Here is a 25,897-nt window from a genome sequence, read left to right as displayed (position 1 = left end):
CTGGAGTTTAAAAGTGTAATGCATGGCCTGATTGAAAACGGGTTGATCCTGATACAGGGGACACATGGAAAGGATACTTCCTCTAATGAGAGAATGTAGAACTGGGAGTTACATGCCAAAAGATAACTATTCACATTGAATTCAAGTCCACACTTTTATGTGAGAGCTTTATTACAGTTCGTCATACTCTATAAAAGTCTCACTCCATTGATTAACTCCCCCTACTAATGCAACTGGCTCCCACCCAAGTAACTCCAGATTAATAAAGATCATCAGCCCCCATTGTCTTAGGTCCCAGACAATCCTATAGACCATATTAACGGGATACTGCAAACATCAAGGGTCACCCATTTTAATAAGTACCTTTCTCTGTGAAGGTCATGAGCATTTGAAACTCTCTTCCTGGACACCCAGTCCTTGAAGGTAGATAGATTCTTGTTAAAGCAGGAAGGGTTCTCAGGGGTCAGAGGGAATGTGGATCTGAGGTTACAATCAGGCCAGCCATGACCTTATCAAACGGTGGGGCAGTCCTGAATAGCCTGCTGCTGCTTCTGATCTGAGTGTCTGTATGTAATACCTCACCTTTAGCTTCACCTGATCGGCCGTGTCTTCCCTCTGACTTTTGCAATACTCTTCCAGTTTCGATTCAAGGGATCCTTTCAGTGCCGTCAGTTCCTCCTGCAGCAAAGATGAACCAAACCACAGTGCGTAATTGCAGAGGCTGCTCTGCATCGTTCATTCCACCGCGAGTTAACGGGCTACTTACCCCCTCCCCACCACTGGAGCCCAGATCACCGAGGGCAATCCGATCCCTCTTGCCACACAGCGGTGACTCTCTCTGAAGGGATTGGTTTGGATCACCCAATCATCTGCTATAAATGGGGTGGCACTGTGGCTCAGTGGTTAGCACTGCTGCCTCACAGTGCCAGGGACCTAGGTTCGATTCCGCACTTGGATGACTGTCTGTCTGTGTGGAGTTTGCACATTCTCCCCGTGTCTGCATGGGTCTCCTCCCGCAGTCCAAGGATGTGCTGGTTAGGGTGAATTGGCTGTGCTAAATTGCCCACAGTGTTTATGGGCATTAGTCAGGTGTAAATATATGGGAGGGGAATGTGTCTGGGTGGGTTACTCTTTGGGGGGGGGGGGGTGTAAAAACAATGACTGCAGATTCTGGATTAGTGGTGCTGGAAGAGCACAGCAGCTCAGGCAGCATCCAAGGAGCAGCGAAATCGCCGTTTCGGGCAAAAGCCCTTCATCAGGAATAAAGACAGAGAGCCTGAAGCGTGGAGAGATAAGCTAGAGGAGGGTGGGGGTGGGGAGAAAGCAGCAAAGAGCACAATGGGTGAGTTCTGTCCTTGTTACGGTTGGAGGGGTGGGGTCTGAGGGCGGAGGTGCGGGATGTGGACGAAATGCGATGGAGGGCATCTTTAACCACGTGGGAAGAGAAATTGCGGTCTCTAAAGAAGGAGGCCATCTGGTGTGTTCTATGGTGGCACTGGTCCTCCTGGGAGGTAGGGTGGGAAGAGATGCACTCCTGCAAAAATGCCATCCCGTACTCCCAATTCCTCCAGCTCCACCATATCTGTTCCCAGGACGACCAGTTCCTCATTTCCCCTTCCCCCACCTCACCCTAGTTCCAAACTTCCAGCTCAGCACTGTCCCCATGACTTGTCCGGACTTGCCCTACCTGCCTAGCTCCTTTTCCACCTATTCACTCCACCCTCTCCTCCCTGACCTATCACCTTCATCCCCTCCCCCACTCACCCATTGTACTCTATGCTATTCTCTCCCCACCCCCACCCTCCTCTAGCTTATCTCTCCACGCTTCAGGCTCTCTGCCTTTATTCCTGATGAAGGGCTTTTGCCTGAAATGCTGATTTCGCTGCACTTTGGATGCTGCCTGAACTGCTGTGCTCTTCTATCACCGCTGATCCATACTCTTTGGGGGGGGGGGGGGTCAGTGTGGACTTGTTGGGCTGAAGGGCCTGTTTCCACACTGTAGGGAATTGAATGTAATCTTGACTACACCATGGGCTGATATGGAAGATGGCAACCAGGCTTCATTAGAATTTCTCTTCTGTTTGGAATGGGCTGAGGCCGTTCACCCCTTCTGGCCTAGCCTACCAAGCCATTATACCCATGTCTGACCTCTGGCTCTGCTCCACACCCCTTCCAATAACCACCTCACTCCAGTGTCCCCATCCGTACCCCTCACATTCTCCTCCAGCCCCATCCAAAGTTGTTTTCCGAAGGGCAGAAATGTACGACCGATTCCACTTGCGATGAGAGTGCTTCCTCACTCCGGCCTCCATGGCCCGAATCTTCCGATCTGGCTCAGAATCCCAATTTCCGATTCAGAGCAGATGAAAGATTGCCCCCATTACCTACAGGGCGGGGGGGGTAACACAATACCAGGCTCAGAGCCCGACTCCCAATCGAAGGAGTGCAGCCCGGTTGAGGAATCCTCGAAGCCAGCCTTGGAGTGGATCGGAACTGAAACCAGGTCCCCTATGCCTTCAGGAGGAGCCACAGAGTAGCTCACAGACAGCGGCTGAGTTACGTGCCGAGGGTAAGTGAGGGGCTAGGTTGGAAGAGTGGGTGTTAGGGTTGGAATACAGTTGAGTGAGGGGGTGGGTGGAAGTTGGGCGGGAGTGTAGACTGGGCAAAGTTATAGAGTGGTTGAAGAGGATTAGTGTGGGCGAGGGTGGAGAGTGGGTGAAGGTCCGGAGTGACAGGTGGGTGAGGGATTGATTTTATTATTGTCACACGTACAAAGATACAGTCAGTAGCATTGTTCTGTGCGCTAACCAGACAACTCACAGCTTTTATAAGCACATCAGGGTGAGAGAATAGTGTTGCAGCTACAGAGAAGGAGCATCTCTAATGGGCCGTGACTGAGCGGGGGAGGGGGGAATGGTCAGTGATTGTGAGGGGGATGGGTGGGGGAATGGTCAGTGATTGGGGGGGAGGGGTGGGGGAATGGTCAGTGATTGGGGGGGAGGGGTGGGGGAATGGTCAGTGATTGAGAGGGGAAGAGGAGAGGAGAATGGTCAGGGATTGAGTGAATGGATGGAGATGGAGTGGGGATGGGGAGAATAGTCAGTGAATGAGTGCAGGGGGCCGGGGGGAGGGAATGGTTAGAGATGGAGTGGGAGAGGGAGAATTGTTGGTGACTGAGTTGGAAAAGGAGGAATTGTCAGTGGTTGAGTGGGGAGTGGGGCAATGGGAGGAGGAGGGTCAATAGTCAGTGACTGAGTGAGGGAGGAGGGAGTGGTCAATGATTGAGTGGGGGAGGGGGAATGGTCAGTGTTGAAGGGGGGAGAATGGTCAGTGATTGAGTGGGGGAGAGGGAGGGGGAATGGTCCGTGATTGAAAGGGGGACAGGGTCAGTGATTGTGTGGAGGAGAGGGAGGGGGGAATGGAGAGTGGTTGAGTGGGTGTGGGGAGGTGGAAGAGGAATGGTCAGTGATTGAGCGGGGAGAGGGAGGGGGGAATGGTCAGTGATTGAGAGGGGGAGGGGGTTTGGTCAGTGCTTGAGTGGGGCTGGTGAGGCGGGGGAATGGTTAGAAATGGAGTGGGGGAAGAGGGAATGCTCAGTGATTGAGTGGGGAGCAGTCAGTGACTGAGATGGGGGAGTGGGAGTGGGGAGCTGAGTGACTGAGGTGGGGGAGTGGGAGTGGGGAGCTGAGTGACTGAGGTGGGGGAGTGGGAGTGGGAGTGGGGAGCTGAGTGACTGAGGTGGGGGAGTGGGAGTGGGGAGCTGAGTGACTGAGGTGGGGGAGTGGGAGTGGGAGTGGGGAGCTGAGTGACTGAGGTGGGGAGTGGGAGTGGGGAGCTGAGTGACTGAGGTGGGGAGTGGGAGTGGGAGTGGGGAGCTGAGTGACTGAGGTGGGGAGTGGGAGTGGGGAGCTGAGTGACTGAGGTGGGGAGTGGGGAGCTGAGTGACTGAGGTGGGGGAGTGGGGGTAATGGTCATTGAGTGAGCGAGGAGCCTCGGGGGAACTGGAGTGTTCCAGAGTGAGTGTCCCTGACCTCCAAGGGCAGGAGGAGGAGTGAATCCCGCAACATCCCTGCTCAGCCCCCACCCCCTCACCCCTTCCCACCCTACCCCAGACAGCCCACACACCCCCCTTCCTCAATCCTTGCGGCCAAGGCAATGGCAAGTGAGTGAGGGTCGGTGGGGGGAGAGGTGCCGTCCCTGGTTCGAGACCTGAGCCTGGGGGGTTGGGGGGATATTTTGCACAAATTTGCAAAAGTTGCAAAGATTTGGGAGGGCTGACCTTGTAGATCGCAGAGGCGTCTTCCAAGCGCAGGAAGGTGTGATCGCGGTGTTCCCGGGAGGTGCAGCAGATCACGCAGATCGCCCGGTGCTCGTCCCAGCAGAACATGCTGGCGCTCTCGCCGTGCTTGGGGCAGCGGCCGCTCGTCCCGCTGCCGCTGCTGTCCCCGCTGGCGCTCTCGCCGTGCTTGGGGCAGCGGCCGCTCGTCCCGCTGCCGCTGCTGTCCCGGCTGGCGCTCTGGCCGCAGCGGGGGCACCTGGCCCCCCCGCCCGCCCTCAGGCAGCCCCGGCACAGGTCCTGGCCGCACTGCCACGTCGCCGGGTCCCGGGAGCAGCCCCCGCAGCGCGGGCAGCTCACTTGGGACCTCACCTTCTCCTGGCCGTCCGCACTCGCCATCCCCTCTCCACACCACCCCTCCCCAGCTCCCTGCACCCAGGCACCAGCGGGAGGGAGGTGTCCCAGCTGCAAAGGGGGAGTGTCCTGGGAGTCCAACCCAGAAATGGGGCCGTTCCCTCCAGGCAACATCTGCTGGCACAGCACCTTGCAGAAGGGCAATGGCACCTGGGTCTGCAAAGCCAGAGGATCCCCCCCCCAGGACGTTCAGCTCTCCATCAGTAAGGGGGAAGGCTGAGAGATAAGTGGGAGGGGGGGGGTGGAAGGGTGTGGGGCTGGAGGGAAGGTAGCTCAGCCCCCTGCAGGTAGGGCAAAACCTGCCCCTGCACCTCCCCATCCAAGGCCCCAAAGGATCCTTCCCTTCCCCGGGCAGAGGTTGACCTGTGTCATCAGCTGAGTGCGTTGCGGTCCCCTCTGCGTCAGGGGAGACAGGGAGGCCAACCTGCGGATCGCTTGGGAGAACGTCTCCAGGATATGGGTACCCTGACCAACCCCACCGCACCATGGCCGAACACTTTAACTCTCCCCCCTCCCTCCACCAAAGACATGCAGCTGCTCCACTGCCAAACCCTAACCACCCGACACCTGGAGGAAGAACGCCTCGTCTTCCCTCTTGGGACCACCTGGGATCAACGCGGATCTCACCAGTTTCCCCATTTTCCCCCCCCACCTTATCCCAGTCCCAAACCTCCCAACTCAACCCTACCCTCTTCCTTCCCACCCAGATGCTCCGCCCTCCTCTCCGACCTATCACTTTCACCCCCACATTCATCTACCTGTTGCATTCCCAGCTCCCTTCCCCCCTAGCCTCACCCCCACCTCCCATTTACCTCTCAGCCCCATTGGTCCCACCAGCCTCATTCCTGATGAAGGGCTTATGGCCGAAACATCGATTCTCCTGCTCCTGGGATGCTGCCTGAACCTGCTGTGCTTCTCCAGCACCAAACACTTCGACCCTGATCTCCAGCATCTGCAGACCTCAGTTTTTCCTCGTTGTTTGAGACCACATCTGGAGGAGCTAGTTATCGTTTTGAGGACTAATGGGATCGAAGGGTGTGGGGAGAAAGCGAGAACAGAGTTCGATGATTAAATGGTGGGGCAGGCTCGATGAAGTTGTGGTCTATTCCTGCTTCTGTGTTTCTATAATGATTTGATTTGTCAATGTGTGGTTGGACAACTGCCGGGTATAGTCCACACACCCACTCATCCTTTTTTTATTTTGGCTACATATATTCACATATAGAAGACCCCGTTACTTGTAGATAATACGTTTATGTCCAATGAGGAAAAGTGTAATGTCGGGAGCAACACTCCTTCAGTCAGGGTTCTGCCTGGTCTGATTTTTAATCAACCAACAAAGATTGATAGCTCACGGTCCCTCTTGAATCCCCTACAGTCTCACCATAATCCCAAGCAGCACCCTGTTCTCTCGCTGCATATAAATTCCCATTATTTTCATGCAACCTAGTCCTCATGAAAATCTTTAACTCTTTTATCCTTTCAGTTTATTCACCCACTTAACAAAACCAACTAGTTGGATAATTGGGTGTGTTATTAATCATATCCCTCAGGACAGGCTGTCTGCAAGCACAATGAAGATCAATGGCTGATATTATCCAATGTAAGCGTCCGTCAATAATTTGGGAATTACTTTCAGATTTGGGCAGCTATGGCCAGTGATCACCTGCTGGGTCTCATCACTGTTCCCCGGTCAAGGGAGTGTGGGCGGAGAGTTCACGATCTTCCAATTAGAGCGAGACCATAGAGGGAGGGAATTGGGCCACGCTGATCACACAGAGCACTGAAATGTGGGAACACCCTCTGGAAGGTCATTGGTGCTTTCAACAATGTGATGGACTCGTGTTAAAAACTCTGCAAAGAAATGTGGTGTTACGATTTGAGACACCAAGCCGGCCATGACATGACTGTGTTGCAGAAGAAGATCTTGAGGCTTGTATCCCCCTGTGTTGTCAAATGTGTAAAATGAAGAATGAGAGTCTCCTCTACATTGGGGAGACTGGACGCCTCCTAGCAGAGCGCTTTAGGGAACATCTCCGGGACACCCGCACCAATCAACCGCACCGCCCCGTGGCCCAACATTTCAACTCCCCCTCCCACTCTGCCGAGGACATGGAGGTCCTGGGCCTCCTTCACCGCCGCTCCCTCACCACCAGACGCCTGGAGGAAGAACGGCACATCATCCGCCTCGGAACACTTCAACCCCAGGGCATCAATGTGGACTTCAACAGCTTCCTCATTTCCCCTTCCCCCACCTCATCCTAGTTTCAAACTTCCAGCTCAGCACTGTCCCCATGACTTGCCCGGACTGGTCCAACCTGCCTATCTTCTTTTCCACCTATCCTCTCCTCCCTGACCTATCACCTTCATCCCCTCCCCCTCTCACCCATTGTACTCTATGCTACTCTCTCCCCACCCCACCCCCCTCTAGCTTATCTCTCCATGCTTCCAGCTCACTGCCTTTATTCCTGATGAAGGGCTTTTGCCCAAAACGTCGATTTCGCTGCTCTCGGATGCTGCCTGAACTGCTGAGCTCTTCCAGCACCACTGATTCAAAATGAAGAATGAGGTGACCCGATGGGTTATGTCTCTCAGTATTCCCTCTTTTTATGGTTCAGATGCATTGAAATTGCACATACCCTTCCCCACCGACCCGAATGCACTCAGTGCTGTAACCCTTTCTGATTAAGACTCACGAAGAGGTCAGAGTATTATGAAAGATTGCTGCACGCAGTTGATTGCAGTGAGTTCACGACCTTTGATCAATGAGACCCAAGATGCTTATCTGGAATTTTCCTTGGCTTTCTTCCATTTTGTGTCTGGAAGCTTGCTCATCAGTTTATCCAGTTAAATGTTCTACGTCTCTGTTGCTGATATTGTCGCCACATTCCAGAGCAGTCAATGAGGTGGGCCTCATTCTATAACCTCCCAGTCTCTTCCTTGTCTCAGAGACACTGTCCATCATCCACATTGCCAAACTGTAGCTTATGCCATGAGTTTGGCTCAGTACAGCATGGGAATCATAGAATTCCTACAGTGTGGAAGCAGGCCACTCAGCCTATTGCATCAACACCGACCCTCCAAAAAGCATCCCATCCAACCCTTATAACTCTGCATTTCCCGTGGCTCACCTACCTAGCCTGCACATCCCGTGGACACTATGGGCAGTTTAGCATGGTGAACCCACCAATCTACACATCTCTGGGCTGTGGGAGGAAACCCACACATACAAGGGGAGAATGTGCAAACTCCACACAGAAAGCCACCCAAGGGTGGAATCGAACCCGGGGCCTTGGAACTGTGAGGCAGCAGTGCTAACCACTGAACCATGTATAGGCAAGAAAATGGGTTACCACGTTATGGGCAGCACAGTGGCACAGTGGTCAGCACTGCTGCCTCACAGCGCCTGAGACCCGGGTTCAATTCCCGACTCAGGCGACTGACTGTGTGGAGTTTGCACGTTCTCCCTGTGTCTGCGTGGGTTTCCTCCGGGTGCTCCGGTTTCCTCCCACAGTCCAAAGATGTGTAGGTCAGGTAGGTTTCCTATGCTAAATTGCCCGTAGTGTTAGGTAAGGGGTAAATGTATGGGTGGGTTGCGCTTCGGCGGGTCGGTGTGGACTTGTTGGGCTGAAGGGCCTGTTTCCACACTGTAAGTAATCTAGTCTACCACAGTCAGGGCAGGAATTGAACCTCAGACTTTTGACATTATGCTGACTGCAGGCTAGCCACTTGAAACATCCAAATCTCCTTCAATTGATTAAAAATCCTCTTTGGAAGCTTCCCCCTCTGCCAGCCAAACTGTCATTGGGATTTTTCAGTTTTGTTGGGCCACACTCTCACCTCTTAAGTCAGATCATTGTGAGGTTCACCTTCCACTTCTCAGAGTTGCATCCAAAATGCAGACTGATGTGGCAGTGCATTACTGAGGGAGTGCTGTGGTGTTGTTGGTGCCCTCTTTTAGCCGAGGTCTCAGAATGAAGTGCTGTCTACCCTCTCCGATGGAAATAAGAGACCCCCTAAGGTGGTATTTCGAGAAGAGCAAATGAGTTGGTCAGGCTGTCCTATCCTAACATTTATCCCTCAATCAACATTATCAAAAAAAAGGGTGTCTGGTCTTCACCTCATAGCTGTTTCTGCTGTTACCTACAATACACCAGTGACTACACTTCAGAGGCACCTCTATCACTGTAAAATATTTTAATGCCAGCTGGGATTGTGGGGCGTTCTACATAAATGTAAGGTTTTAATTCTACTTTATTTCTGCACCTTTGTCACAATCAAAATTCCACCAGGTGTCTTGGGACATTTGTTCATATTAATTGAGTTGATGTTACAGATGGTGCATTGTTGAGTAGAAATTGTTGCAGTTTATTCTGGTTTATTCACTTATTAAATTGCTGCAGGTGAGTGTTCAAAATACCTACTGTTATTGAAGTTTAAAAGTATACACTGGCATTTTCTGTAGGAAGTGAGGACTGCAGATGCTGGAGATCAGAGCTGAAAAATGTGTTGCTGGAAAAGCACAGCAGGTCAGGCAGCATCCAAGGAACAGGAGATTCTTCAGGAATCTTGAAGAAGGGCTTATGCCCGAAGCGTTGATTCTCCTGTTCCTTGGATGCTGCCTGACCTGCTGCGCTTTTCCAGCAACACATTTTCAGCTCATTTTCTGCAGGCGTTAACCTTGAATAGTGGATGCATCACGTCATCTGCTTGATTTGATTTTCAATTCTATCGAGTAGGACAGGGGTGTGAAAAGGTTTTTTAGTTTAAGTATGCTCGGACATTGTTTGATATGGTCGTGAAATGATGGCTCTGTGGTTAGCACTGCTACTTCACGGTAGCAGGGAGCTGGGTTGGATTCCAGCCTGAGGTAACTGTGTGGATGGATTCTGCACCTTCTACCTGCAGCTACATGGGCTTTCTCCAGGGGCTTCGGTTTGCACCCACAGTCCCAGATCTGGGGGTTAGGTGGATTGACCATGCTAAATGGTCCCATGAGGTCCAGGGATTTGCAAGCGAGGTGGGTTAGTCATGTTTAACGTGGGGTTACGGAGATAGGGTGTCAGTCTGGGTCGGATGTTCTTCAGAAGCTTGGCGCAGACGTGATGGGCCGGATGGCCTCTCTCTCTGCTCTGTAGGGATTCTATGAAATAAAGGCTGATCTGCACCCCAGATTCATTGAAGGCAGTGGAACTACACTTTGGATGGGGGGGGGGAAGAGGATTGTAACTGGTGGTCTAAAGGCTGCTGCCCATTTTGTAGGGAGGTGGTGGTAATGTCACTCGACTAGTAACCCCCAGGCTAATGTTCTGCGGACATGGGTTCAAATACCATTGTGACAAATGGTGAAATTTGAACTCAGTAAAGATCCGAAATAAAGTGCAAGGCTATTGTCATCAAAAATCCATCTGGTTTGCTAATGTCCTTTATGGAGGGATCTTTACTGGGTCTGGCCTACATGTGACCAACAGCAATGTGTTTGACTCTTAGCTTCGTTCTGGACAAATAGGGATGGGAAATAAATGCTGGCCTAACCAATGACACTCACATCCTATGAATGAACAAGAAAACCTCACACCTAGTCCATTACCTTTGCACGAATTACAGCTTTAAGGCACTGGGACATAAGTAAAACACTGCAGATGGAAAGCTGAAACAAGCACAGAGGAATACTGAAGAAACTCAGCAGGTCGGCGAAGAGAGAAACAGAGTTAATATTTTGAGTCAAGTGTGACTCTTTTTCAGAAGTGGACCAGCAATAGGACTCTGACTGATTGCAATGGAAGGTCAACTCAAAGTAGCAGTGAGAATTTTTCCAACTGAATGTTGCTGGACTTTCAGAATCACCTGAAAATTATTAGTCATCGTGTTGCCACATAGTGCAAAGTTCATTTCGCTTCATTGACAAACAAACAAGTTGCCAGCACGTAGGACATGATTTTTTTTTCTCTGAAGAGTTTAAAAACATTTTTGTGACATGATTCAGAGAGAGAGAGAGAGATGAGATTAATATCAGTCATAGAGATGTACAGCACAGAAACAGAACCTTCAGTTCAACCCGTCCATGCCAATCAGATATCCTCAATTACTCTCGTCCCATTTGCCTGCGGATGGTTACAGTTTCATGAGCAGGGAGAGAGAATAATCAAAGGTCTCCATTGGGATGTTAACTTTTGTATGTCAAAGAGTTTCTTAAAAGTGGAGTCCCAGGTAGACAGCACAGTGAAGAAGGCATTTGGTATGCTTGCCTTTATTGGTCAGTGCAAGTGTAGGAGTTGGGAGGTCATGTTGTGGCTGCACAGGACATTGGCTAGGCCACTGTTGGAATACTGTGTGCATTTCTGGTCTCCCTGTTATAGGAAGGATATTGTGAAACTTGAAAGCTTTACAAGGACATTGCTAGGGCTGAAGGGTTTAAGCTACAGGGAGAGGCTGAACAGGCTGGGGCTGTTTTCCCTGGAGCGTCGGAGGCTGAGGGGTGACCTTATAGAGGTTTATAAAATCATGAGGGGCATGGATAGGGTAAATAGGCAAGGTCTCTTCTCTGGGGTGGGGGAGTCCAGAACAAGAGGGCAATGATTTAAGGTGAGAGGGGCAAGATTTAAAGGGACCTAAGGGGCAACATTTTCACAGAGAAGGTGGTGCACATATGGAATGAGGAAGTGGCGGAGGCTGGTACAGTAACAAGATTTAAAAGACATCTAGATGGGTATATGAATCAGAATGATTTAGAGGGATATGGGCCAAATGGTGGCAATTGGGACTAGATTTATTAGGATATCAGGTTGGCATGGATGAGTTGAACCTAAGGGTCTGTTTCCATACTGTACAACTCTATGGCTATGACCAGAACACGAGAATGCAGAGTCACGCTTCAGCTATGCTGAGCTGTAGACCTGCCCACTTGGATTGATTTGTGCACCACTATGTTGGAAGATTTGTTCATCTCAGAGGGGGTATGGCTGCAAGCCATTCCTCTGGGGGAAGGTGAACAGCCAGAGAGGTGGTCCATATTAGCACCAGTGATTTGGTCTGGGGTTATGGATATACAGTCAGTATTTAGGGAGCTGGGTAAAAAGTTAGCGAGCAGTCCCCTCAAATGTAATCACCTCCAGATTCCTCCCAGTGCCACATGCAAGTGTATATAGAAATGGGAGGATGAATTGGAAGGGTTTAGAGGGATATGAGCCATGTGCTGGCAAATGGGACTAGATTGGATTGGGATATCTAGTTGGCATGGATGAGGTGGACCAAAGAGTCTGTTTCCATGCTGTACCTCTCTATGACTGTACGTATGTGTGGCTGGAAAAATGGTATAGGAGGGAGGTGGTTGGCTTCCTGGGAAATTGGAGCAGGCTTTGGCAGCTGAATGGCTTTCACCTGAACTGAACTGGGACTGAGCTCCTTGTGGGTTGCTTTGCTAGTGTTGCTGGAGGGTTTTATGGCTATGGAAAACAAGAGAAAATAATATAGGGAAATCCCAGTGTTCGCAAAATCCTTAGAGACAGGTAGCGCTACCACAGAAAATAGAAAGTCAATAGGTGAAGTCAGAGTAAGGGAGCATGTAATACAGGTGAAATCATGTGCTACCTCAGATGTGTGCACAGAGTGTGGGCAAAACGGTTGGGGAGTTACAGGCGAAGATTGGCTTCTGGAATTACAATGTTGTGGCGGTGACAAAGACTGGACTCAAGGGCTGGATGTTAAATATTCCTGGATACAAGATGGTCAGAAAAGGAAGGAAAAGGTGAGGGGTAGCTGTGTTGGTTAAGGAGGGAATTGTAGTTCTGGAGAAAGGAGGTCACAGAATTAATTCTGGTTAGATCCAAGGAACAAAATAAGGTACAATTACATTGGGCTGTATAGTCTATAGACCACTCACTAGTGATAAGGGTGTGGAGGAACAACGCTGCAGGGAAGTTACCGAGACCGTGCCAATGTTATGGAGCAATTAAAATGGGGAACTTTAATTATCCAAATACAGACTGGGACGCTGAATCATAAAGTACCTACAGTTTGGGAAGAGGCTTTTTGGCCTATCAAGTCCACACTGACCCTCCAGAGAGCATCCCGCTCAGACCCAGCCCCGACCCTATCCTTATAACCTTTGTAACTCTGCTAACCCACACATCTTTGGACTGTGGGAGGAGATCCCAGTAAAAACCCACACAGACACGGGGAGAACATACAAACTCCACCCAGGAGACAGTGAGGACTGCAGATGCTGGAGGGGTCAGAGTAAGTAAGTAAAATGTGGCGCTGGAACAAGTGCAGCAGGTCAGGCAGCATCTGAGGAGCAAGAGAGTCAATGTTTCAGGCGTGGCCCCTTCATCAGGACCGATGGTTATGGAGTGGTTATAATGGGGGACGTTAAATATCCAAATACCGACTGAGATACTGAATCAATGTGGGGAGAGGCAATTTGGCCCATAGGAAAACATTTTAAAGAAGCAAAGAGGAATTATGAGAAAAGATTGACAGCAAATATAAAAGGGTATCCCAAAGTCTTTTTAGGCATATAAATAGTAAAGGAGTGATGAAAGGAGGAGAATGGCCAATGCGGTGATTGGAATGAGGTCAGTGAGATGGACATCATGGAATATGAGTTCCCTGATTCGGGCTGTTAACCTGGTTCAATCAGGGAGTCCTGGCTGACAGATATAACCAGGAGTGTTTCCCCCTCCAACTCTATTTTGATTTAGTCCCTGCCCTCCCCTTCACTGTTTGATCACACAGCATTGCCCTTTGATGTGAAGGGCACTGCTTTGTCACAGGCCACTCGGGTGTTTTCCTATTTTTCTGGTGGTGGAAATTAAATAAAGATTTGTGCACTTTGTATCTCTCACTGTGTCTCACACCTGCACACACACTAAGAAAAAAAAAGGAAAAAATAACCAGGAGTGTCAGGGGCTCTGTTCAGTCTGGAAGCCTACTCTGGGCCAGCTGGGTCAGTGTCACGCACTATACACATTTAAATACAGGGTGACTTGGAGATGGGATACCAGCCTTTGTGGAGTTACTTCAGCCAACTTAGACCAAAACAGGGATTTACCGGGGGAGGAAGGGAATGCGGCTGTGGAATTAGCTGAATATTTTTGCAGAGGATTTCCTTTGCAGAAGAGGACACTGAGTCACTAGAATGGTTCAAAACTAATAAGGCAGTGTTGGACAGAGTGTTGATATTGACGAGGCTCTGGGCCTGGATGAGATGCTTCCAAGGATTTTGAAGGACGTGAGAAGGGAAAATGCAGGCACGTGGCTGACAAGCTTTCAGTCTCCCCCAGACTCAGGGGAGGTGCCAGAAGACTGTCAAATGGCAAATGCCGTACCCTTGTTCAAAAAATGCATTTGTAAAGAAAATACCAGCGATTACAGACCAGTTTTTAGAATGTTTTAGAGTAAGGTTAATTGTCATGTGTACTCAAATTGCAAAAGAACAGGTGTACAGTGAATAGTGTACAACACAAGGCACTATCCCAGGTACAAAATACCAAGGTACAAACCTAAGGTACAAAGATGTACAGAAAATAAAGAAAAAAAGTTACACTGCATTACAGATATACATAGCGTAAGTTGGAAAATTAAACAATAAAGCTGAAAAGATAGACAATACAGTTTCTCTATAAGGGCTTCCATGGGGTCTGACCGGACTCCACCAGTTCCTGACCAGTCGCCATCTTGACTCCACCAAGCTGGCCATTCCACTTCTCTCCAGGACCCAGCTTAACTTCAGCAGTGGGGGAAGGTTCTGGAAACACTGCTTCAGGATAGAGTTAGTCATCACACAAGAAAAAGGTGGATTGATTAGGAGGAGCCGGCGCGGATTTGTGAAGGGGGCGAACTTGCTGGAGATTTCTCAACAGGGACCGGAAAGGGTCAATGAGGAAACGTTAGCGTTGATGCGGTGTACATGGGTTGAAGTGGTTTAATGCAGTGCCACACAACACTGTGAGAAAAGTTGTTGCTCAAGGAATGAACGGTAGCTACATGGATATGAAACTGGCCGAGGGTTGGAAATGGAGAGTAATGGTCGGGTTGGAGCAAGGTTAGTCGTGGAGTTTCCTAGGGGTCGGTATTGGGATCCTTGCTCTTCCTCATATAAACTGGTTATCTAGATCTAAGTGAGCAGGGGACAATTTCAAAGTCTAGGGATGGTACAAAGACTTGTAAACTGTCAGAAGGACAGTGTGAACTGCAGAAGCTCATAGACACATAGGTCAGAGAGGAGACAGGTGAGGTTCAATGCAGGGAAGCATGAGTGATCCACTTTGGTAAGAAGAAGATTGAGAGACCACATAAAGTAGGGGGTGTAATTCTAATGGGGATGCAGGATCAGAGGGCCCTGGGTGGATGTGTGCTCAGGTCGTTGATGGTGGCAGGACAGGTGGAGAGAACAGTTCATGTGCCGTACAGAGTCCTTGGCTAGTCCTTGTTATGTATCACTGATTGTGTTGGGCAATTTGGGAAGTACCCTTAAGGGGACGGTTGATGGGAAGGGCGGGGAATTCCTGTAGAAACTGTCAGTAAAATTGGAGAAATGTTTCCACATTGCCTGGCGCCAAGTTATACGCCTCTGTGACATCCTGAATCTGACAACCTCACCTGGCTTTGCTGGACTTGGTGCCAATGGGTGGGGCTTGGTGACAATGGAAGGTTCATTTAGTAAATCACAGCTGACCCACTAACTGACATTCATGGAGGGGCGCATTGAACAGAAATACAAGCTGGAGGCTACAATTTCAAAAGGGGTGCAGGGGAGCAATGCAAACACATCGCTGGAGGTGGCAGGGCAAGTTGGGAAAGTGGTTAAAGGCTCCTGTAAATAGAATGCAAAATCAAGGAAGTAATACTGAAGACTTACTCAAAACTGGCTCAGTTACAACTTCCTTGTAATTTCTTCACGGGACACAGGTTTCACTTGCCCATCCCTAATTGTCCAGTGACGATATGACTGATACTATCCTTGCCTCCTCCCAGCACCCAATGTTTTTTTTTCTCTCTATTCAATCAGAGTCAAACTTTGTCTGCTGTTAACACCACTTCAATTTTTTTTAACGTTCTGGAAGGTAACTTCAGACGGACGGGAAATGAATCAGGAGTTCTTGGTTAGGGTGTAGAACAGTGCATGAGTAAATGAGCCACCATCTGCATTTCCCACTGGCCCCTTTGTTTTTGTAAATACCTTTCCAATTATGATAGGAATTTGTCAACTCAAATATTTCATTTATTTTTCATTTGCATGTTTCTACGGTTGAATGCTCCTCGCCGATGCTGGTCCCTGTCTGTGAGCAAGATTTTCAGGTTTAGGTTTTATTGTTATGTGTACAAAGTACAAAGTGCAGGAGTACAGTGAAAAGTAGCTAGGTACGAAACTGAACAACAAGGTAAAAAGAAATAAGTAAGAACGTTATTCTTAGTACTGAGTCCTTCTTAGTATTAAGTCAAAAGAAATAAAGAAGTAAAGTTGAAACATTTCTTCAGCACTGAGGCATGTTTGGACCTCACTTCCTACAAAGGCTCAATCTCCTCCATTTTGGTACACTTTCCCCACGCTGGCTTCTTCGCCCCTGCTCTTGTTGTCACTGCAGATGTCGGGGGAACCTCCCTCAGCATTGGGCTCACTCCCGGGATATCAGACCGCCGAGGTCCCAATCCAGGCACTGTCCAGATTGACAAAGGAGAGGTTGCTAATCTTACCTAATGGATGGGGCAGAGCAACAGGGGATTTCTAGCCTCCCAACTGTTATAGCACTTGAAATGAATTCTCCTTTGAAACCACAGTGAGCAAAATGCCTTCTGATGTACGACAGTGCTCTGTCCTGATTGAGGTATCCAGCTGCTGAGGTGGCCAAGTTCAAATTAGTCTACATTGCTGATGCGTGATTTAATTTCAGAACTGTGCAGCCCACCTTGCATCTGTTCCTGACTGGTTTTTGATGCAAGTGCATAGGTCTTGATGATAGTTAACCAGCTTTTGTCAGGCTGTTTGAAAGTGCTGTTGAAACTGCATGCCTCAGTTTTGAGAGACTTTGATCTATTTGGTACAGTCCAGGTGCTCCCAGGGCTCAGGAAACCCAGCAGCTGAAGGGAGGAGAGAGAAGTCAGATCCAGCACATATAACGCCTGATCCACGTTGGCCTTGAGAAAGTGAGGGTAAGCTGCCTTCTTGAACCACTACAGTCAATGTGTTGTAGATTGACCCACAATGCCTTTAGGGAGGTAATTCCAGGATTTTGACCCAGCGACAGTGAAGGAATGGCAATATATTTCCAAGCCAGGGTGTTGAGTGACTTGGAGGGGTTCCCATGTGTCTGCTGTCCTTCTAGATAGGAATGGTCATGCATTTGGAAGGATATTTGGTGAACTTCTGTGGTGCATTTTGTAGGTAGTACACACTGCTATTACTGAGCGCCAGTAGTGGAGGGAGTGGATGCTCATGAAGGTGGTGCCAGTTAAATGCTCTGCTTTCTCCTGGATGGTGTCAAGGCTTCTTGCGCGTTGTTGGAGTTGCACTCATCCAGGCAAGTGGGGAGTATTCCATCACACTCCTGACTTGTGCCTTGCAGATGTGGACATTCTTTGAGGAATCAGGAGGTGGGTTGCTTGCTGCAGCATTCCTAGCCTCTGACCTACCCCTTTGTAGACATTGTATTTAAAGGGCCTTTCCAAGAATGCTTGTGGGGCTGGAGTTGTAAGAGTTCAAAGCCTCAAGTCCAACACCTTCCATCTCCTTATTCTATGAAACATCCTGATTCATCCCTATCCAAGGCACAGGCACACATGCTGGTCTGTTCAATACTCTGTCCTGTTTCCTGATGAAGGGCTCTGGCCCGAAACGTCGAATTTCCTGTTCCTTGGATGCTGCCTAACCTGCTGTGCTTTAACCAACAGCACATTTTCAGCTCTGATCTCCAGCATCTGCAGACCTCACTTTTTACTCCCTGGTGTAACATCAACATAATATCCTTTTGAGTATTGGGACTCAAAAGGTGACTTGCAACAATACACTAATTTAGTCTCTGTAGGCCCAAATGAATGAATCTCCTCAGGTACCTCTTCAATCCTGTCCAGCCATCCCGAGATAATGATCCTTTGCAAACCTTGTGGTCACTTCTCTTGGGCAGTTGCTGATGGGCTCTGGTCAAAAGAAAATAGATCAAATTTGAGAACGTCTTCTTCGAATCAAGGAAAGAAATCTGCCATCCTTACCTGGTCTGGCCCAGTTGACTCTCCACTGTCCTCTGGGCCAATTAGAGATGGGTAATAAATGCTGGTCTACCCAGTGATGCTCACAACCCATGAGGTCAATGGAATAGATTTTAATAACTGATTCGATTTTATCACATTTCATGACCTGGACCCTAACCCATCACACAGTGTATGTGGTTTGTCTCTGATGAATTGTGACTATAATAAAGCCTGTGCTTACCGCTAGTCCTGCAACCTGGCACCATTGGAGTGTGACGTGTCAAAGATTTTGAAAGACCAATATTGTTTTTCTCGGCACTGCGGTGTGATTCTGTCTGTGCGTGAGTTTGGTGATCCGTTATACACAGTGAGATGGTCACCTGTTGGCTGTGCTACAGTGTGCCACTTGCTGTGGTACATGTCTTTCAGAATGGCTAGTGCTAAGATGGTGACACTAATTCCTGTACCCATTTTCGCTGTGAGTGTACTTGTTCTGCCTCATCAGGGCATGTGTCACGTCAATTTTCGTAAAAGGACGATAGGATGTAGGAGCAGAATTAGGCCGTTCGGCCCTTCAAGTTGGCTCCACCATTCAATCATGGCTGATATGTCTCTCAACTCCATTCTCCTGCCTTCTCCCCGTAACCTTTGATCCCCAACAAATCAATAACCTTTTTACTTCTGTCTGAAATACACTTGATGTCCTGGCCTCCACAGCCCTCTGCATCAATGAGTTCCACAGATTCGCCACCTTCTGGCTGAAGAAATACCTCCTCATCTCAATTCTAAAGGGTCGTCCTTTCACTCTGAGGCTGTGCCCTCAGGTCCCAGCCTCTCCTACATCTTCTGCTCATCCACTCTCTCCAGGCCTCTCAGTACTCTGTTTGTTTTCAATGAGATTATCCGCATCCTTCTAAACTCCATTGAATACAGACCCAGACTCCTCAACTGCTCCTCATATGATAAGCTCTTCATCCCTGGGATCATTCTTGTAAACCTTCTCTGGATTCCCTGCAAGGTCAGCTCACCCTTCCTTAGATACTAGACTGAAAGCTGCTCACAATATTCTGACCACAGCCTTGTATAGCATCAGCTGGCAACATTTTTGAACCCTTTCAAGTTTCACAACATCTTTCCCACAGGAAGGAGACCAGAATTGCATGCAATATTCCAATAGTGGCCTAACCAATGTCCTGTACTCAATACTCTGACCAATGAAGGAAAGCATACCAAACGCCTTCTTCACTATCCTATCTACCTGCGACTCCGCTTTCAAGGAGCTATGAATCTGCATTCCAAGGTCTCTTTGTTCAGCAACGCTCCCTAGGACCTTACCATTAAGTGTATAGGTCCTGCTAAGATTTACTTTCCCAAAATACAGCACCTCACATTTATCTGAATTAAACTCCATCTGCCACTTCTCAGCCCATTGGCCCATCTGGTCCCGCTCTTGTATTCTTATTCTCTTGAAATGAATGCTGAGATTGCATTGCCTTCCTAACTGCCAACTGAATGTTAACCTTCAGAGAATCCTGAGCTAGGACTCATAAAGTCCCTTTGTGCTTTAGATTTTGGAAGCCTTTCCCCAGTTAGAAAATACAAAGCTTCTGATCATATTGTACCATCGACTTGGTGTGCGGAGTTAACAATACCGGAAGATTGGTCACCTTCTGAGATTTGCCTTTCACTTGTTTGGGTTGTGGCCCTCATTGACATGTTTGTGTATGGTCTGGGCACTCTCTGTTCTCAGCACTGTGGTGCTGTGCCACTTTCCTGCTCCCCTGTGTTTCATTCCAAGGCCTGACTTAGTCTTTGGAGCCTGACTTCCGACATGCGTGCACATGTCCAATGTTCCTTGGTGCCACATACTGCGCAGATATGAACAAAAGCTGGCACACACGTTTGGGGGAGGTGAGACAAACTGCAACGATTTCCGACTTTAAATCCATGAGTCATAGAGTCATAGAGATGTACAGCATGGAAACAGACCCTTCCGTCCAACCTGTCCATGCTGACCAGATATCCCAACCCAATCTAGTCCTGCCTGCCAGCACCTGGCCCATATCCCTCCAAACCCTTCCTATTCATATACCCATCTAAATGCCTCTTAAATGTTGCAATTGTACCAGCCTCCACCATATCGTCTGGCAGCTCATTCCATACACGTACCACCCTCTGTGTGAAAATGTTGCACCTTTGGCCTGTTTTATATCTTTCCCCTCTCACCCTAAACCTATGCCCTCTAGTTCTGGACTCCCCGACCCCAGAAAAAAGACTTTGCCTATTTACCCTATCCATGCCCCTTATAATTTTGTAAACCTCTATAAGATTACCTCTCAGTCTCTGATGCTCCAGGGAAAACAGCCCCAGCCTGTTCAGCCTCTCCCTGTAGCTCAAATCCTCCAACCCTGGCAACATCCTTGTAAATCTTTTCTGAACCCTTTCAAGTTTCACAACATCTTTCTAATAGGAAGGAGACCAGATGGCCTAACCAATGTCCTGTACAGCTGCAACATGACCTCCAAACTCCTGTACTCAATACTCTGACCAATAAAGGAAAGCATACCAAACGCCTTCTTCACTATCCTATCTACCTGCGACTCCACTTTCAAGGAGCTATGAACCTGCACTCCAAGGTCTCTTCATTCAGCAACTCTCCCTAGGACCTTACCATTAAGTGTATAAGTCCTACGAAGATTTGCTTTCCCAAAATGCAGCACCTCGCATTTATCTGAATTAAACTGCCACTTCTCAGCCCATTGGGCCATCTGGTTCAGATCCTGTTGTAATCTGAGGTAACCCTCTTCGCTGTCCACTACACCTCCAATTTTGGTGTCATCTGCAAACTTACTAACTGTACCTCTTATGCTCGCATCCAAATCATTTATGTAAATGATAAAAAGTAGAAGGCCCAGCACCGATCCTTGTGGCACTCCACTGGTCACAGGCCTCCAGTCTGAAAAACAACCCTCCACCATCACCCTCTGTCTACTCCCTTTGAGCCAGTTCTGTATCCAAATGGCTAGTTCTCCCTGTATTCCACAGTTAGCAAATTTTGACAACAGAAATTTTCTACAATAAAAGAAGAATGAACTTGCATTTAGGTAGCAACCATGAGATATCACAAAGCACGGCACACCCAATGAAGTTCATTTTCAGGAAGTTAAAACTTTCAGAATTAGAAATGAAAAGTGTGTGTGCGTGCGCTGCATGTGTATCTGTGTAAATAACCAAACTTTCAACTTTTCCTGCAACCATTTCCCTTTGACATTACCATTTTGTGTGTGTGTGTGTGTGTGTGTGTGTGTGTGTCTGAGTAAATAATGAAACCTTCAACTTTGCCTGCAACCATTTCCCTATGACATGGTAGGTGCAGAGTTGCTGATAACAATTTTACTGGAGCTGTAAACTGCTGGACTGACTCCATGCAAACTACAACATAAAGTCAAGAACTGCTCTGTGAGATAACAAATCCAGACCTCACTTTTAATGCAACATATTTCTTCCATTTCTTTTCAGGACAGCACTCACTTGAGGGCAGGAAAAAACTTTCCAAAGAAAATACTGTGATCTTTGAAGTTAAATTGCAAAGAGTGTACAGCACAGAAGAAAAAAGCCACTTCACCCAGCAACTCTGTGTTGGTCTTTATCCTTCACTTCAGCTTCACCTTTCTGACCAAGCCTACCATCAGCTTATTATTCCATTCTCTCTCATAAACTCAGCTAATGCCCTTTCAATTTATCTCTGCACTTCCAATTGCACGCTCAATGTGGAAATGATTTTCCCCATTCTGGGGGGATTCTCTGAGCAAGAGCTTACATAGAAATTAGATTAGATTACTTACAGTGTGGAAACAGACCCTTCGGCCCAACAAGTCCACACCGACCCGCCGAAGCGCAACCCACCCAGACCCCTACATTTACCCCTAGCACTACGGGCAATTTAGCATGGCCAATTCACCTGACCTGCACATCTTTGGACTGTGGGAGGAAACCGGAGCACCCGGAGGAAACCCACGCAGACACATGGAGAATGTGCAAACTCCACACAGTCAGTCGCCTGAGGCGGGAATTGAACCCGGGTCTCTGGCGCTGTGAGGCTGCAGTGCTAACCACTGTGCCACCGTGCCACCCACAAATGTACAGCGCAGAACAGGCCCTTCGGCCCACGATCTTGTGCCGAGAATTATTCCTAATCTAAAATAAAATAACCTAACCTATGCACCCCTCAAATCACTGCTATCCATGTGCTTGTCCAGCAGTCACTTAAAGGTCCCTAATGATTCTGCATCCACCACCACCGCTGGTAACACATTCCATGCATTCACAACTCTCTGTGTAAAGAACGTACCTCTGATGTCCCCTCTACACCTTCCTCCTAATATCTTAAAACGATGACCCCTTGTGCCAGTCAATCCTACCCTGGGGGAAGTCTCTGGCCATTGACTCTATCCATGCCTCTCATGACCTTGTACACCTCGATCAGGTCACCTCGCTTCCTCCTTCTCTCCAGAAAGAAAAGTCCGAGCTTAGTCACCCTCTTTTCAAAAGACAAGCTAGACCCTTTCTTCGATCTGATATGAGAACACCTCAGTCTTCTGCAATTTGTAACAAAGTGAAGCGGATTTAAGATGACTGGCCCTGTCTGTGGAGTGTAGGGGCCCAGTGATATTCTCACTAGACTATTAATCTAGACACTAGGAGTAAGTGAGGACTCTCCTGCTCCTCAGATGCTGTCTGACCTGCTGTGCTTTTCCAGCGCCACACTGCTCGACTATTAATCCAGAGACCCAGGTCATATTCTAGGGGGAGGTCTCCTGTTCGAATCCTGTCAGGGTAGATGATGGAATTTGCATTCAGTGAAAATCTGGAATTAAGGGTCTAATGATGATTGTGAAATTGTTGTAAAAACCCACCTGTTTCCTTTAGGGAATGAAATCTGCCGTCCTGACCCGGTCTGGTTGACATGTGACTCCAGACTGCACAGTGATGTGGTTTAGTCTGAACTGCTGCCTGGGTAGTAGGTGGTGGCCTAGACAGTGACATGCACATCGAATGATTATTCCTACTCTCTTACTGGAAGAGTTTCAGTAATCTGGAGTATTGTGTGCAGTTTTGGTCGCCATACTATAGGAAGGATGTGGAGGCACTGGAACGGGTGCAGAGGAGGTTTACCAGGATGTTGCCTGGTATGGTAGGAAGATCATATGAGGAAAGGCTGAGGCACTTGGGGCTGTTTTCATTGGAGAAAAGAAGGTTTAGGGGTGACTTGATAGAGGTGTACAAGATGACTAGGGGTTTAGATAGGGTTGACCATGAAAACCTTTTTCCACGTATGGAGTCAGCTATTACGAGGGGGCATAGCTTTAAATTAAGGGGTGGTAGGTATAGGACAGATGTTAGGGGTAGATTCTTTACTCAGCGAGTCGTGAGTTCATGGAATGCCCTGCCAGTAGCAGTGGTGGCCTCTCCCTCTTTATGGGCATTTAAACGGGCATTGGATAGGCATATGGAGGAAAGTGGGCTGGCGTAGGTTAGGTGGGCTTGGATCGGCGCAACATCGAGGGCCAAAGGGCCTGTACTGCGCTGTATTTTTCTATATTCTATGTTCTATTGCAGATGTAAGGAAGCCCAAGGCTTGTCCAATATTAATCTCAATTCTCCATGTTGACCAACAGCAGCTGATAGCTGTCCCAGAAGACCAATGTGGATTAAGTGTGATGCCTGAAGTGAGGCCTTGTTGGGAGGGATCTCGATTGGCCCTTTGAGGTATGCTGGCCAGATAGTACCACAATGGCTCAGTGGTTAGCACCACTGCCTCACAGTGCCAGAGACCCAGGTTTCATTCCAGCCTCTAGTGACTGTCTGTGTGGAGTTTACATTCTCTTCATGGGTTTTGCCAGGTACTGCTGCAGTCCACAGATGTGCAGGTTAGGTGGATAGGCCGTACTAAATGCGAGGTTATGGGATAAGGTTGGGCTGGGTCAGGGTGAGATACTGTTCAGAGAGTCGGTGTGGACTCAATGGGCTGAATGGCCTCTTTCTGCACTGCAGGGATTCGATGAAGAAACAGCAGCAAAGGTTTCCATCGGTTCGGTTCTGAGGAATTTCTGAGACAGGCAACTATGGGCAACCTCTCTTGAACTTACTATGGACAAATGAATAACAGCAAACTGAATATGACCACAGGATGAATTCCAGGTGCTTTGCAAATGTGGGGAGACTGCTCTGGAACTTTGTTTATTAAAATTGATGGGTTGGATTAAGGGGAAAACAACTTGTTTCTCTGGTCAGGTTATCCAGACAAAGGGGCATGATATTCATGTTGGAATCAGGATTTTCATCACTTTTGTCAGGAAAGAATGTTCAAACGAAAGGAAGGTGGAAATCTGGATTTATTTCCCACTAAAAGCTGCAATTAAATATATTAAGAATGAGATTAATGTTTTTATTTTCATTTGTTTAGCGTCCGTAAGCATAACCCTAGGATTTTGTTCACCTGTCACTTTCCTTCGCCACTCCACTTTCACACTGACCTCTCAGTCCTTCACCCACTACGCTATCCCAGTGAAGCACACTGAGTTGGTGGAAGAGCTCACTTTTCCATCCATCCAGGTGTGACATCAAGCTCAGCATTTTCAAATGATGGCTGTGGCCTCCAATTTTTTCTGTCGCAGCAAAATTCTTTGCGATGATTCTGGTATCAATTTACACCTCACCCGAACACATTTTCACCACATTCTCTTCCTCAACCCTGATCTCCTGTCCCCTGACACCATCAGCTGTGTAGTCCTTCAACTGCTCCTGCTTTCCACACTACCACAGAATCTTGAAGTGAGAGATGGCACGGGACAGGGTGACACTAGGCATACTAAGATGGCCGCTGAGCCATAAGTTGATCACTTGACACATAAAATGGCTGCCAGCTATAAGTAGGCCACTTGACACACAATATGGAGAGACAGCAGAGCCGACACAGACACTGCCTGGGGCCACTAGAATGTCAGCACAATGCACTCACAACTTAGTTAAATAGTTTAAGACAGGTGGGGGAAGAGAATACACATGAGTAGCGTATACTGCCCGCCGAAATGTCTGGGTCCAGCCAACACCTTTGATAGAAATGCTAACAGTTTGATATGGGCTGAATGCAAAGTGCTAATAACCAGGGCTGTAGTAATCATCCCTTTCAGGAAGGGCGATTAACGCCCATTACTGCAGTCATGGACTTCTGCGCAGACATTGAAACTGACAATGACCGCGCTGAAATTAGCAAAGGCAGTGCTGTAACTGACAATGACTGAACCAAAACTATTAACGATTCTGTAATGTTTACAATAAACAAACTATGCTACCGAGACAAACACCTCATCACTGACCTATTATATCACAACATGTATAAAAGTATCTTGACATGTGCTCCGGGTCGAGAGAAGACCCGCAGCTGACCACTGTGCTGATGGTGCCTTTCTCTCCCTGGAGCTCTGGTATTTCCTTCTACAATAAACTCTGTCATTGAACCCCAACTCTGACTCTGAGCCTGGTGATTTTCCCCACAACAACCTCTAATTTGATCTTTCCAACTACTTCTCCCATTTCTTGAAGCTTGTCACATTACTAACCATTTCTAGTCCTGATGTAGGCACCATGAGTTGGATTGGTAATCCCACCTTTGGACTTTTCAGTTTACGTCAAATGAAAACATGATTAAAAAGGTCCTAAAGTTGAGACAATTTGAGAATAATTCTAATTCTGCTTCTGTGTGAGTCTCAATATGTGAATCTGAATACACAATGCGTGATTGGTAGTACACTCTAGTGTATTGCTGGAAAATGACACATTTTGTCAGAGTTTTTCATAGGAACAAGAGGAGACCATTCAGTCCACTGAGCCTACCCCACCATTCAATTCAATTGAATCCCTCAGTATCTATTATTCAACCTATCTCCTTTATGGTGCTGGTAATCAGAAAGCTATCAATCTCTTTCTTAAACACACTCAAAAACTAATCATCCACTG

General features: G+C 48.1%; 1 long non-coding RNA gene across 1 annotated transcript; it reads right to left on the bottom strand.

Moving 5' to 3' along the window:
- Positions 1-582: 582 nt before the first annotated feature.
- Positions 583-2,555, bottom strand: LOC132832759 (uncharacterized). The gene is made up of 2 exons (XR_009646980.1): positions 2,209-2,555; positions 583-678 (listed from the first exon to the last, which is right to left on the bottom strand). It is a non-coding gene; the product is annotated as an uncharacterized LOC132832759 (long non-coding RNA).
- Between the last annotated feature and the right edge of the window lie 23,342 nt (positions 2,556-25,897).

Source organism: Hemiscyllium ocellatum, chromosome 35 (assembly GCF_020745735.1).
Source record: "Hemiscyllium ocellatum isolate sHemOce1 chromosome 35, sHemOce1.pat.X.cur, whole genome shotgun sequence".
NCBI lineage: Eukaryota > Metazoa > Chordata > Chondrichthyes > Orectolobiformes > Hemiscylliidae > Hemiscyllium > Hemiscyllium ocellatum.
Note: the sequence above shows the minus strand (reverse complement) of the source record. Positions and strands in the feature narration are given on the sequence as shown.